We start from the raw sequence: 15,424 nt of genomic DNA, 5'->3' as shown, positions 1-15,424 counted from the left end.
TGGACAAAATTTTAATCCTAGTGGGGTGAAATGGTCAACATGGGTAGAAGATGGCTCCTGGAGTCTTGGTAAGTATATTCTACCCTACAATACTCTGACAACCCCCCCAAAGCACTGTACCTGTCTTCCCCCTCAGGCATGCCAGTTAGTTGAGAATTCCATTTGCCTGAGTTCCAGATAACAGGGATTGTGCGGTATGTACATTGTAATGCAAGGCAATGCAACGCATAAGTGTGAAACTAGTCTCGATCATATATGAAGAGAGGACCTGTCTAAACTTCCTGCTGGTTTGGAAATCCTAGCTTCTCTTATGGCAGTCATACGCTTTGATACATTTACCTGAATTCCAGAGCAGTAAGGTGGATATGTTTTCCCCTCTGCCCGGCTTGACAGAACCATTTTAAACACTTGTTGCCGGTGTACTGGTGTTATTTTGAGCTTTATGTCTTTCCGCTGAACACATTTTCTTCCACTGAAAACATTTATATTTCACCGGCGGTAGAACTCCACAGGCAGCCTGGAACACAAATTGTTTAAAAGCATTACGCAGCATTCAGCGAGTAGCCGGCTTATTTCAGTAGAGTGTGAGGTGCTGTCTGACAAGTGATGGGAAAGCGGTAAAAACGTTTTTAAGATTTCCAGCTGAAGACGTTTGAAATTAAAGAAGAAAATAAGTTTCCAAACAAGCTAACCTTTAAAATGGACCCCTCTCCATTCAGTGTGAAATACAAATATATACAATAAACAGGATATGACAGTACAGTATATTTGTCGTATCAGGTCATTTGGACGCGCACAATCGACAGGAGTATAACAAACAACTGTGTTAATAATCGGTAAGTTGGGAGTTTAATGTGGGTAATAGCCGATAATCTAATGTATAGGAATTAATGATTGTAGCCGATCGTAGACCATAAACTAATGGCCGTTTGGGCGCCGAGGTTACAGGGCTAGGTATGCACTTAGAGGTGAGGGTTAGGGTTAGGCATTAGGTGGGGAATAAAGGCAGACCTGAAGTTACATTTTTATTAAAAAAAAACTAAAAACAAAACAGATACTTAACTATGGAGAGGGAAGGCTCTGTGTCCTATAGAGCCTTCCCATTCCTCTCCTGGTCCCCTCAGAACCCAAAGCCTCCCTCTACATTGGACCCAGAGCCTCCCTCTCCTTTTTACCCACAGCCTTCTCTCTCAATAGGTGAGTATCTGTTTATTTTTTTATATCACTTCAGGCTTGCCTTAGGTTTAGGCACTTTGAGGGAGGGATTAGAGTTAGGTATTAGGTGTGTGTAGGGGGGGTGTTCTGGTTTTCGGCAGACATTTGGCGGCTGGGTTTGGTTTGGGTATTTGTGTGTGTGTGTGTGTGTGTGTGTTTGGGGGGGCGGAGGGCTGTAGGCCTTAGGTAGGGCATTCAGTTTAGACACTAACAGGGGGGTTAGGCAATAGGTAGGGAGGTTCTGTTTAGGCACTTAGAAGGCTCCACCCACCAGAAAGAGGAAGCCTTAAGGTGCCCATATATGGTACAGTTTTTCCTTTTTTCGATTAGATAATTTAGTTTGATTATTCCTATCAAATATAAAGATTTTTCCAACATGTCCGATCAGAGTTTTGCTTTTAAAAAAAGGGATAAACGTACGGTTTTTTTTTGATCGAAAAAAAAAGATTCTTTTGAACTTTCATTTGATTCGATCGTTTTAGTTGAAAAAACTGGAAAATCGAACGTTTTTATTGAACAGTGTATGGGTACCATAAGACAGAATTCTGTATTTTATGATGTTACAGTTGTCAATGCTGTTTTACACAACATTATTATTAAGAAAGTTTTTTTAACCATTTAATGGCAAGCATACGTATTAAAACGTCATGCTTTAGCCTATTAATGGCAACATGTCGTTTTAATACGTCGCGCGTTCCCGCCGCCGCTCCGCACGTGTCCGCGCCGCTACCGCCGCCATTACCGTCGGGTTTCCGTGCTATGTGATTGGGGAAGAGGACCGAGCGGTCCTCTACCCAATCGCAGTGCCTGGAGTGAATGGACGCGACCGAAACAGCGGCTACGTCCATTCACAAAAACAGGAAATTGTTACAAGTTAAATAAAGTGTAAAAAAAAAAAAAAAGTGATCACTTCTTATTACGGAGAGTGTTCACTAACGCCATCTTGTAGCCAAAAAGTATATTACACATACATGCACATACACAATATCAACATACACAGTATTAATAAATTAATACATTACATTTCCAACCCCCCAAAAAAAAAACCCTTGTAAAAAAAATCAGCTTCAAATAAATAAATAAATAGTTGCCTTAGGGACTCAGCTTTTTTCAATCTATATTTTATATGGGAAAATGTATTTTACTTTATTACATAGGGGCTTGTAATTATGGCCAGAACAACAAAAAAAAAACCCAGAAAAATAACACCTATATTTCAAAATAATATATTGTCGCCATACATTGTGATAGGGACATAATTTTAACAGTTTCATAATCAGGACAACTGGGCAAATAAAATGAGTTGGTTTTATCCACTAGAGAATGTTTAATTTTAAAACTATAATGGCTGAAATCTGAGAAATAATGATTTTTTTCCATTATTTTTGTATTTTTCCCATTAAAACGCATTTAGAATAAAAAAATTCTTAGCAAAATGTACTACCCACAGAAAGCTTAATTGGTGGCGAAAAAAACGAGGTATAGATCATTTTCTTGTGAGAAGTTGTAATAAAGTTATTAGGGAATAAAAGGGAGGAGCACTGACAGGTGAAAATTGCTCTGGTCCGTTAGGGTAAAAACCCTTGGGGGTGAACTGGTTAATTTATTCAAAGTTTTCACAATGTGTTTTTTTCATTGACAGTGTTGTCTGGTAGTTATAAGAAGTCTGTGTTGTCCACGCTTTGCTCAGTGCAATAGAAAACACCTGTCCTTCAAACCTGGTGGAACAGACCCTACCCCAAAAATAAACTCTTGCTTAGCTGAGCTTCAGGCATGGATGAATGATAACTGGTTGAAACTGAATGCTGACAAAACTGAGGTCCTGTTTGTCCAAAGCCAGTGCCCGCCTTTAAAACAGCTCTATCCTAAAGCAACACCAATCAGGATTGGGAATTCAGACATAAACAGCTCCAACCTTGTGCGCAGCCTTGGCGTACTAATCGATGGGGAATTGAGTTTCAGAAACCAAATTTCATCTGTAGTTAAATCTTCCTTTTTTCATCTGAAGAACATTGCAAAGATTAAACATCTGATTCCCCCAGAGGATCTTCAAACCCTAGTCCACGCCTTCATCACATCACGGCTGGACTACTGCAATGCCCTTTATGCTGGCCTCCCCAAAAAGGACCTGCGTCGCTTGCAATTAGTGCAGAATGCTGCTGCCAGATTGCTAACAAACCAGCCTCGCCACTGTCACATTACAACGATCCTTCGCTCACTGCACTGGCTACCAGTAGAATGGAGAATACTCTTCAAGATTGGACTGCTGACATTCAAATCCCTGCACAATCTGGGCCCTGGATACATGAAGGACTTGCTGAAGCTGCACCACACCTCTCACAACCTCAGATCAGCAAGTTCTATAAACTTGGTCACTCCCAGAGTGCACCTCAAAAAATCTGGAGACAGAGCCTTCTGTCATGCTGCCCCTACTCTTTGGAACTCCCTACCACACCCAGTAAAGACAGCACCATCCCTGGAGCTATTCAAATCCAGACTGAAAAGCCTCCTGTTTAGCCTGGCATTTCCAGATTTATAAAATTCTTCCTCTGTACCACGGTGGTCGGAGCCATGCTTATGCGCATTGAGTCCCACGGGAGAAAAGCGCTTTACAAATGTTATTTGTTGTTGTTGTTGTTGTTGTGTCTTCTCAGTAATAGCTAAGGGTCACATGTCAGGTGAGGGTGCTAATGGACACAGGGGGCTTGTCTGCAGTGATTGCGGTTGCCTGGTAACCGGATGTAAAATAACAGAGAAACTGGCGGCTCAGGGATGGTAAACAGTCTATAATTTATGTGTTATTAATATTGGAGTTATTCGCTTATGACATGAGTTGTCTTCCTCCTCAAACACATTTTCCAGACAGGGCGAGGAGTAATAACACTGTGTTTCCATTTCATATCAGTTACACTTTCCTTCCAGTCACATTATTGAAAAATGGATGCCTGGGCCATTCGGTGTGGATCTTGTTAACTGAGCCTTAAAGTGAAACTTGAGAGAGTGATATGGAGGCTGCCATCTTTATTTCTTTCTAAAGAGGAACTCCGTGAAATTAATGTAATAAAAATGTGCTTAATTTTTACAATAATGATGTATAAATGATTTAGCCAGTGTTTGCCCATTGTAAAAGCTTTCCCTGATTTACAGTCTGACATTTATCACATGGTGACATTTTTACTGCTGGCAGGTGATGTCAGTGGAAGGAGAAGCTGCTTGCTTTATTGGCAGTTGGAAACCATGGTCCTGACATCGCACTGTGGGAGGGGTTTCACCACAATATCAGCCATACAGAGCCCTCTGATGATCCGTTTGTGAAAAGGAATAGATTTCTCATGGGAGAGGGTGTATTCAATTCTTGCTCACAGTTTCTCTTTAAAGGACTACTCCAGTCAAAAAAAGTAAGCAGTTAAAATCTGACAGGTTTTAGACGAGTCCATCTTCTCATTGGGGATTCTCAGGGTTTTCTTTGTTTTTAAAAGCATTTCCTGAATGGCAGTTGCTAAGTCTGCCAAAGTAATGTGCTAGTGATTAGGGAGGCTGGCTGGTGTCTTACTATTTTGGCAATGAAACTGCCATTCAGGAAATGCTTTTGAAAACAAAGAAAACTCTGAACATCCCCCAGTTCTAAACTGCTGTAACAACTATGACAGCCGCGGCGAACGGTTCCGCCGCCGCAGCTGTCCTCGTGTCCCTGCCCGTCTTTAGATAGAAATGATGTCTATCTAAAGACTGGGGAAAAAAATGATATACTGGGGGAGAAGAATGAGACTTAAATAAACTTGTGATCACTACTATGGGACAATGTGAACAATAAAGCTGCCTTGCATTGAACAACAGTGATGTCACTATGAAGCGAGTGAGTTACACTAGGAAGTGATTAGACTCTCCTATAAAGAGATGGACATAGCGCCCTTAAGCCACGCCCTGATGAAGCGTCATGTGACGCGAAACTGGTCGGTGGGAGGAGCCTGATCCCACACCACGCTGTACTAGCGTTCCCCGCCACCTTATGCTGACACGGCCAGCCGGCAAGAGTGAGCACTAATCGCAAGCTCTGTCAGGGTGATGGCAGCCGAGTGCGAATAACCCACAAACAAGGGGATAATGCATGTGGTGACACTGGGGTGATATATCGGGAAGCGGCAGGAGAAAATCGAGCTCCCATATTAGGAGTACATTTGATATGCGACTGCATTTAACAGTGACAGCCACAGACCATCTGATGAAAGAAGCGCTCTGGCATACAGCTGGGAGAAGCTACACCCTATGGACTAATGCAAGTATAATGACCAAATAATGCTGGAGGAAAGATGTTTGGGCAGCATTGTCTCTACGTGGCTTGCCAAGTCTGCTAACCTGCTTGTTTGTGCTTAAGCCGTCTAATACATTTTTGCTACAGCTTTGTGCTTTATATCCTGAAAGGACTCACCCCTATTAGGGGGAGGCAGCTGCTGTGTGCTTGGTGGTGCGCTGTTGAGTGACAGCTAGGTGATCTGGGCTTGAGTGCATGGAGCACAGAAGTCTGAGGACAGACTCCATGCACGCAAGCCTAGCTATTATCGAGGGGTAATGTGGGCAGGCTCTGGTGGTTTTAATGTAATAACTTTCTGCGCAGAAAAAGTTTTTTAACTAATAGTTGTGCATTGGTTCCTTAAAGGAGCCTCTATGTGACTTGACCTATGTACGTGCAATAAAGTTATCATTTTTTTGAACCAAGATGAAATGGAGCTTGAGGCCATTTAATGCTTGCTTTTTTCTATGTATTCTCAGGGTTTTCTTTGTTTTTAAAAGCATTTCCTGAATGGCAGTTGCTAAGTCTGCCAAAGTAATGTGCAAGTGATTAGGGAGGCTGGCTGGTATCTTACTATTTTGGCAATGAAACTGCCATTCAGGAAATGCTTTTGAAAACAAAGAAAACTCTGAACATCCCCCAGTTCTAAACTGCTGTAACAACTATGACAGCCGCGGCGAACGGTTCCGCCGCCGCAGCTGTCCTCGTGTCCCTGCCCGTCTCTCCGGCGGTTAGGACGCCGAGGATGGGGCTTTCTGTGGCACATAGGGTCGCTGTCTTGCGCGGGCGCCCTCGCACAGACAGGACCTTTATGCCGAGAGGAGAGGCGTCAGCTGACCTGCTGGTCGGCTGACGTCAGAGGAGACTCACAGTGCCCTGGATTGGCTGATGGGAGGGGGCGTGCCAGTGAGGTCTCCTCTGCTTCTTAAGCCTCCAGGCTTCATTCACGCATTGTCTGTTGTTGTGAATACTCTAGGTGTTAGCGCTCAGACCTTAGACTAGATCCCAGGTGTTGATGCTAAGGATTTCACACCTAGTCTAGGATATTGCTACCTTGTTACTATTTGTTTAGACTAGTTCCCGGGTGTTGATGCCAAGGACTTCACACCTAGACTAGGATATTGTATTGTATTGATCTGCTGTGTATGACTCTTAGCTATTCCCCCTGACTCTGATCCTGCTTTCCGTTCTTGTACCTTTGCCTATCTGCCTTGTTGTTGCTGAACCTTTGCCTGATTACCGACTACTCTTCTGTCTCACGATTCTGTACCGTTACTTACCTCTCTGTTGCTGAACCTCTGCCTGATTACCGATTATTCTCCTGTCTCACGATTCTGTACTGATACTTACTTCTCTGTTGCCGTACCTTGCCTGCCTGACCATTCTACTCACCGGTGGGCCCTCGCCACTGGTGAGGTGTGAACTCCACCAGCTCCTCTGGTGAAGCGGATCTGGTAGGCTGCATTACAGCCTTAATCGCCTGCTCCTTAGGTGATCTGTTAGTGCATTATTGTTATTTCTCCTAGGCTGCAGTACAGTTTGAGTCACCCGCTCCTCAGGTGTTCACTTGGCTGCAGTACATTCTGAATCACCCGCTCCTCGGGAGATTCAGCCTTTTCAGTATTGTTTCTCCAGCTTGCTGGAGCTTGTACCTTAGTGCATGGTCAGTGTACTGATATACCTCATCAGCCCCTCTGGTGAGGTCTCATTAAACTATTAAAGTTACGGTTGCACCAAATCACTACACACTCAGCTCATTGTCTGCTATACTGGTATTATTGGTGATTCTGCAGATCACCACATAATCAGACATCTGAGCTACGACACAAGACCTTTACAACTGCTTACTTTTTTCACCGGAGTGGTCCTTTAAATAATACCGGTTGCTTGGCAGTTCTGTTGCTCTGTTAGAATCACTAGTGTATGAATCACACACCAGAAGCAAGCATGCTGCTAATCCAGTCAGACTTAAATCAGAGCACCTGATCTGCATGCTTGTTTAGGGTCTATGGCTAAAAGTACCATAGACACAGGATCTGGGTGACAGCCAGGCAACTTGCATAGGTTAAAAGGAAATAAATATGGCAGCGTCCAAATCGCTCACCTTGGGTTCCCTTTATTTGAGAACACCTCATAAAGGAATGCACCATGTTGTATCAGTTATTGTCACCTTTAAATGATAGTTTCCTCTGTGTAGGATGGAGCAGGTAAGTGTGTTCCCAAGAATTGCTACATAGTAATTTCTTACTATGTATTTTTCCTACATGATTTCACCTGTAGGCTTCATTTACTAAAATGCCTACTGTAACATGCCAACTGTAACTTCCTTTTGTAGTTACATTTCTAGATCTCCAATTGGCTGGTTGAGGTCACCTGATGGAAGCTGTACAGTAGATGTAATGTCCAGAGCCCAATTCCCCAGCATTTACATGATAAATAAGGCATGATAAATAAGGCAGGTGGACCATATGATAATACACATACTGTAAACTTTTATGTAAAGTGTACCTGAGATGAAAAAATAAAAAGCATTTATACTTCCCTGGGGCTTCCTTCAGCCCCCTTTAGGCCATGGACTCCCGGGACGCTTCGATCCTCCACTGGCCGGCTTGTTCTCCTAGTCGCCCCCATTAACGCTATACTGCACATGCGTGGCCCTCATCGTACTCACGTTGTGAGGGACCCATGGCCTAAAGGGGCTGAAGGAAGCTCCAGGTAAGTAAGACTGCTTTTTATTTTTTTCGTCTCCTGTTTCCTTTAACCACCTTACGACCGCCTAAAGCCGATTGGCGGCTGCAAGGTGGCTCCCCCAGGATCGCCTAATGCCGATTAGCGGCTGCAAGGTGGCTCCCCCAGGATCGCCTAATGCCGATTGACGTTAAGTCCTGGGGGAGCAGATTAATGGGGATTGCGCATCCCCGCTTGACAGTCTGCCAGCGGCGGTCACGGCTAGCAGACTGAAAACAAAAGAAACAGCCATTCCTTTTTGTTGTACAGTGCTGTGATATAGTGCAGCGCTGTACTAGGGACAGCCTTGTAACTTGGCTGTCCCCTAGGTGGGCTCAACATGCCATCCCTCTCATAGGCTGATGCCTGTGAGAGGCGATCGCCCTGGTTGGTTCTCGGGGAGAGGGAATAAAAAAAAAAAAGTTTTTTATTTTAAAAAAACACAATAAAATAAATAAATAAAAATAATAATGCCTGCAGCAGCAATCAGAGCCCACCAACAGAAATCTCTGCTGGTGGGCAGAATAGGGGGGGGGGATCCATTTGGCTGCTAAGTTGCATGGCTCTGCAGCAAGCTGTTAAAGCTGCAGAGCACTGAATTGTAAGACAGGGCCTGGTCACTAGGGAAGGAAGCCTGATCTGAAGCAAAAATCTAAAGAGACAGTGCCCCTTATTCAATAACATTTTTCTTCTAAGTACTCTCAAAATTAATGATTTCTTGCTTGCTGGGCCCATATGCAATTCACTTTTTCTCCTGAGTTTTCACCTAGTAGATAATATTTAATCTTCTGTTTAGAAGAACTTTTCAGGACTTTGCAATGGAATAAGTGCCATAAAGTAGGTGGAAAAGTACTATCAAAACTACAGTATTTAAAGTACTTTCTTGCTTGCTGGTGATGTAAAGGGCATTTTGAAGTTTGAAAATGTCATTTTGGAGAAAACTTAGGAGAAAAATGTTATAGCATATTGGCCCAGGTGGCTTAATAGTCATTTTACTGAGTTACTGAGAAAAGGTGTGAAAATATCATCTAGGAGAAAACTCAGGAAAAAAAAAGTGAATTGTATAAGGAGCATTCCTTATATTATACAGGATTTAAAGAAGTTTTCTGTGAATAAAACATCTGTTTAGCTGCCAACAATCAAAAGTACCAATAATAGGTTGTCCCAAATTTACCAATTTACTTGAGTTTGATATTTGTTTTCATGACTACGTTTAGTACTCTTTCACTTGCTAGATGCTAAAATTATACATTTCGCAAATAATTGCAGATAAGGGGCCATATGCAATTCATTTTTTCTCCCAAGTTTTCTCTTAAGAGATAATTTTTCATCTTCTGTTTAAAATAATTTTTCAGCACTCTGCAATTAAAATGTTTTTTTGCTTACTGGTGGCTCAAAGGGCATATTATTGATAAGGTGTGAAAATGTCACCTAGGACATACACAGTGATGTGAAAAACTACAGTATTTGCCCCTTCCTGATTTCTTATTCTTTTGCATGTTTGTCACACTTAAATGTTTCTGCTCATCAAAAACCGTTAACTATTAGTCAAAGATAACATAATTGAACACAAAATGCAGTTTTAAATGATGGTTTTTATTATTTAGTGAGAAAAATAACTCAAAACCTACATGGCCCTGTGTGAAAATAAATTGCCCCCCCCCCCCCTTGTTAAAAAATAACTAAACTGTGGTTTATCACACCTGAGTTCAATTTCTGTAGTCCCCAGGCCTGATTACTGCCACACCTGTTTCAATCAAGCAATCACTTAAATAGTGTGAGAAAACACGGAAAAGCCGCCGCGAGTACTCAGAGTAAGGCGGCTGATTCCGCGTTCAACATGGCAGCTTGCGCGCATGGGCCTGCATCCACTAGCCGGACGGAGCGCGGACAAACCGCCGCATGTCCAGTGCACAAGGCGGCGGATTCCGCGTCCGACGCGGTGGTTTGCACGCATGGGCTTACCACTAGCAGTATGGCTGAACGCGGGGAAACCGCCGCATGCTTTGACAGCGGTGCGGCTGGCCCCGCGTTCAAACCAACAGATGCATTACAATACATGTCTGGTGTGGCTGGGACTGATAGTCCACACAGGTTCAGAAGGACGCACACGCGCGCGCTGAGAGGCAGAGCCTTTATGGCAGTCAGAAGGGTGTCCGCTGATCTAGCCGATCAGCTGACAATTCTATCAGGTTTCATTGGTCCAGCACTTAGGGGAGGCGCTGGAGAGCGCTTGTGTATATATACTGGGTGCTGGTCATTTCTCTGGTGTCTGGCGTTGCGATCACTACGTGGTAGCACTCTGACCTTGTCAGTATCTGTGATATTATCTGTGTTATTATCTAGACCAGTTCCTGGGTGTTAATGATCAAGGACCTCACACCTCAGTCTAGGGAAAACTGTATATTATCTGTGTTATTATTTAGACCAGTTCCTAGGTGTTGATGACCAGGGACCTCACACCTCAGACTAGGAATTAGCTTTACCATCTAGTTATACTCAGACCAGTTCCAGGGTGTTGATGATCAAGGAGCTCACACCCAAGACTAGGCATTGTTGATTATTTGTTATGAACTTCTGCTTTCCTGACTACTCTTCTGATCTCTGATTAGGTACTTCGCTATATCTGATACTCTGTTGCCGAACTCTGCTTGTCTTAGGATTCCACATCTGTCTCCTGTCTTTGTACCTGATCTGTCTGTCTGTTGCCGACCCGGCTTGCCCAACCTCAAGAGCTGTCTCCTCAGTTAGAGATAGCTCACAGACCTGTGGGTGACACCCTTCCTTGGTGTCACTCACACTCTGTCCTTCCTACTCCTAGCCTGACCCCTCCCTCGGGAGAGTCTCAGGCTTGCGGAAGGAACGTGTACTGTGCAGTATTCCTTACTGCTGTGCACCTGCTCCTCAGGTGCAGTCCTCAAAGTATTTCTGTTACACCAATCACTCTTATTACCCAGGTGTCCAGAGGTTAGAGATATATCTGATTATCGGTGATACTGCAGATCATCAATAATCGGGTATATATCTGTATTCTCGGTGATACTGCAGATCACCGGTAATCAGACCCTCTCTGTGTTACACCGATCGTTACAAATAGGAGCTATCTGACACAGAGAAGTAGACCAAAAGCACCTCAAAAGCTAGACATCATGCCAAGATCCAAAGAAATTCAGGAACAAATGAGAACAAAAGTAATTGAGATCTATCAGGCTGGCAAAGGTTATAAAGCCATTTTTAAAGGATTGGGACTCCAGCGAACCACAGTGAGAGCCATTATCCACAAATGGCAAAAACATGGAACAGTGATGAACCTTCCCAGGAGTTGCCAGCCGACCAAAATTACCCCAAGAGCGCAGAGAAAACTCATCCGAGAGGCCACAAAAGACCCCAGGACAACATCTAAAGAACTGCAGGCCTCACTTGCCTCAATTAAGGTCGGTGTTCACGACTCCACCATAAGAAAGAGACTGGGCAAAAACGGCCTGCATGGCAGATATCCAAGGCGCAAACCACTTTTAAGCAAAAAGAACATTAGGGCTCGTCTCAATTTTGCTAAAAAACATCTCAATGATTGCCAAGACTTTTGGGAAAATACCTTGCGGACCGACGAGACAAAAGTTGAACTTTTTGGAAGGTGCGTGTCCTGTTACATCTGGCGTAGAAGTAACACAGCATTTCAGCAAAAGAACACCATACCAACTGTAAAATATGGTGGTGGTAGTGTGATGGTCTGTGGTTGTTTTGCTGCTTCAGGACCTGGAAGGCTTGCTGTGATAGATGGAACCATGAATTCTACTGTCTACCAAAAAATCCTGAAGGAGAATGTCCGGCCATCTGTTCGTCAACTTAAGCTGAAGCGATCTTGGGTGCTGCAGCAGGACAATGACCCAAAACACACCAGCAAATCCACCTCTGAATGGCTGAAGAAAAAAAAAATGAAGACTTTGGAGTGGCCTAGTCAAAGTCCTGACCTGAATCCTATTGAGATGTTGTGGCATGACCTTAAAAAGGCGGTTCATGCTAGAAAACCCTCAAATACAGCTGAATTACAACAATTCTGCAAAGATAAGTGTGACACACATGCAAAAGAATAAGAAATCAGGAAGGGGGCAAATAGTTTTTCACATCACTGTACATATCAGACTCTGGCCCTCGGCCAAATCTGGCCCTCAGAGCCATTAAATGTAGCCCTCAAGTGGTTTCCCCATTTTGCATTATGTTTGGCCCACTCTAGACCACCAGGGAAGCTATATTGGAGGTGAAGCCCTAGAACACCAGGGAAGCCATATGAGGGAGGCAGGGGGAAAGCTCTAGACACCAGGGAACTGTATAGGAGCTGGAGGAGTGCCATTAGATACCTGGGAACTTTATAAGGGAAGAAGGTGGCCAGTAGACATTGAGGTTGGCCAGCGACTAGATCTCATGTACAATTTCGGGCCACTTTGTATTTGAGCTTGACACCCCTGGCCTAGGAGAAAACTTAGGAAAAAAACTGAATTAAATAATGGCCTAGATGTGAGAATGTCTCCTGTGATAAAAGCCTCAAGAGAAAGGATCATTTAATCCGGGGCTTGGTTTTCACTTCTTCACATGTTCATACTTCACTTGCTCGCTCAGCAGCTGAATTGAGTGATTAGAAAAAGCAGGCTGTACTGCAGTTTCCACACATTTGGTCTGTAAAACACTTATTCCATCCAGCACTTTGCTTCTGTACTCTGTTTATATTCATGTATCACCCTGATTGCTCTTAAGGTGGCCATACATCTAGCAATGTATGGGCAGATTGACCAAGAGACAGATCTTTCTCTGATTGAATCTAATTGTAGAGAGATCTGTTGGCTGCCCCAAAGTACTAACATCTCCCGGGTGTCCGGGTTTTTAAATCTCACCTGTCCAGCTGTGACCACACACTGTCTCCTCCAAGCCCTGCCGGCACACTGTGGTAACCGTGGTGGTGCGCATACCTCGTGGCATGTGATGTCCCACACACAAGCCTGTGGATGTTCAGAGGACATTGTGTGACCGCAGCTGGACAGGTGATATTTACAATAAACTGGCATGGAGGAACAAGGCATTTACATTTAGAGAAACATCAGTTTGGGGTCCATTGTGTTTGTTGCAAAATTACAGTATCGCCGGGCGCTCAATCGAGCACATCGGTCCGAAGTTCGTTGTACGCCCTGATGAAACGTCAGACGATGTGAAACGCGTAGGTGGGAGGAGCTTCCGACCATGTGACCTTGCTTCCAGCTCCCACGAGCGCACAGAATACAAAATTGCTGAGCGAGCAGTGTGGCACAGGAGTGCAGGCACAGGAGTGAACCCACCAGCAGACAGCAGTGCAGTGAGAGGGCCTGGCAGACTGCAGGCACAGGAGTGAACCCACCAGCAGACAGCAGTGCAGTGAGAGGGCCTGGCAGACTGCAGGCACAGGAGTGAACCCACCAGCAGACACCAGTGCAGTGAGAGGGCCTGGCAGACTGCAGACACAGGAGTGAACCCACCAGCAGACACCAGTGCAGTGAGAGGGCCTGGCAGACTGCAGGCACAGGAGTGAACCCACCAGTGCAGTGAGAGGGCCTGGCAGACTGCAGGCACAGGAGTGAACCCACCAGCAGACACCAGTGCAGTGAGAGGGCCTGGCAGACTGCAGGCACAGGGGGGAACCCACCAGCAGACACCAGTGCAGTGAGAGGGCCTGGCAGACTGCAGGCACAGGAGTGAACCCACCAGCAGACACCAAGGCAGTGAGAGGGCCTGGCAGACTGCAGGCACAGGAGTGAACCCACCAGCAGACACCAGTGCAGTGAGAGGGCCTGGCAGACTGAAGGCACAGGAGTGAACCCACCAGCAGACATCAGTGCAGTGAGAGGGCCTGGCAGACTGCAGGCACAGGAGTGAACCCACCAGCAGACACCAGTGCAGTGAGAGGGCCTGGCAGACTGCAGGCACAGGAGTGAACCCACCAGCAGACACCAGTGCAGTGAGAGGGCTTGGCAGACTGCAGGCACAGGAGTGAACGCACCAGCAGACGCCAGTGCAGTTAGAGGGCCTGGCAGACTGCAGGCACAGGAGTGAACCCACCAGCAGACACCAGTGCAGTGAGAGGGCCTGGCAGACTGCAGGCACAGGAGTGAACCCATCAGCAGACGTCAGTGCAGTGAGAGGACCTGGCGAACTACAGGTACAAGAGTGACCTCACAGGCACTGCCATCCCACAAAGCACACCTGGTGTAGTGCACAACAAACATTGGAGAAGGCAATTGGGCCCATAAAGACCAGCTTACTGACATGTCAGAAGCCAGGACTGTCTCCCCTTTGAGTGGTATGTGAATCTGCACCGGTTGCAGTTGCTGACTCTTCTAAACGCAAGTATTTACTCAAATGTATCTCACTCCACGTGAAGTGAGGAGAAATACTATTCATAAAGGAGAACTAACTGTGATATGGAGAAATCTGCTACAATTGATCGGAACTATCCATAAAATCCATACAGCCACTCATATCACCCATAAGTATCTGTGGGTGAAATAATGACAAGCAGTTATCCCAGCGCACATCTGTGATAGAGCCCATACATATTTAGGAAGTACAGCAGGTCATATGTGTAGGAAAATATTGCTGCATTATGGCATTGTGTGGTATGTTTATAGGACCCCGGTGGAAACCTCATGGTTTAATTAATGTTCTGTGCAGAATAATTTTAATGTTGTACATGTTGTTTACTCAATTGTGCCAGAGTGCATGTGTGTCCTACTATTCGTGCAAGAAATAAGTGTTTTGGATATATTATACCTCAATATTCACACTTTGTTTCTATGGTTATTCACGGTTGTGGCAACTCTTGATGCCCATAAACTACGTTTTACTATGTGATTTATGCACAAATATTTCCTGTATGCAAGCCAAAAATAAAGTTCTAAGTACTGTCTCCTCCAAGCCCTGCCGGTGTTCCAACACTTTAGCATACAGAATAGCATACATTTAAAGTGATATAGTCCTTTTAAGTAGAATCAGTGTCCCCCTGCCCGCTTGCTGGGCTGCGGGCACGGTCCTCGCTTCGCTCGGACAACTTTTTATTCTAACTGCATGTCCACTTGGATAGTGGAGATTGCACATCAGCACCCAGGCAGCTAACTCGGGTTGCAAGGTTAATGCTGCTGATGGGCATTATGGGGTTAATGTATGACC

The 15,424-nt window shown here is 44.8% G+C and overlaps 1 protein-coding gene and 1 long non-coding RNA gene across 4 annotated transcripts in view; one reads left to right on the top strand and one right to left on the bottom strand.

Moving 5' to 3' along the window:
* CTBP1 (C-terminal binding protein 1) overlaps window positions 1-15,424 on the top strand; it is a 664,453-nt gene that overhangs the window by 87,758 nt on the left and 561,271 nt on the right. The window lies entirely within an intron of this gene.
* Window positions 1-15,424, bottom strand: part of LOC137563344 (uncharacterized) — a 65,784-nt gene that overhangs the window by 21,910 nt on the left and 28,450 nt on the right. Inside the window, exon 2 of the long non-coding RNA XR_011030324.1 lies at window positions 340-517. This is a non-coding gene — a long non-coding RNA (uncharacterized lncRNA). The remainder of the gene's footprint in view (window positions 1-339; window positions 518-15,424) is intronic.

Source organism: Hyperolius riggenbachi, chromosome 1, assembly GCF_040937935.1.
Source record: "Hyperolius riggenbachi isolate aHypRig1 chromosome 1, aHypRig1.pri, whole genome shotgun sequence".
NCBI lineage: Eukaryota > Metazoa > Chordata > Amphibia > Anura > Hyperoliidae > Hyperolius > Hyperolius riggenbachi.
The sequence above is the reverse complement of the archived record's forward strand: the minus strand, read 5'-3'. Positions and strand labels throughout refer to the sequence as shown.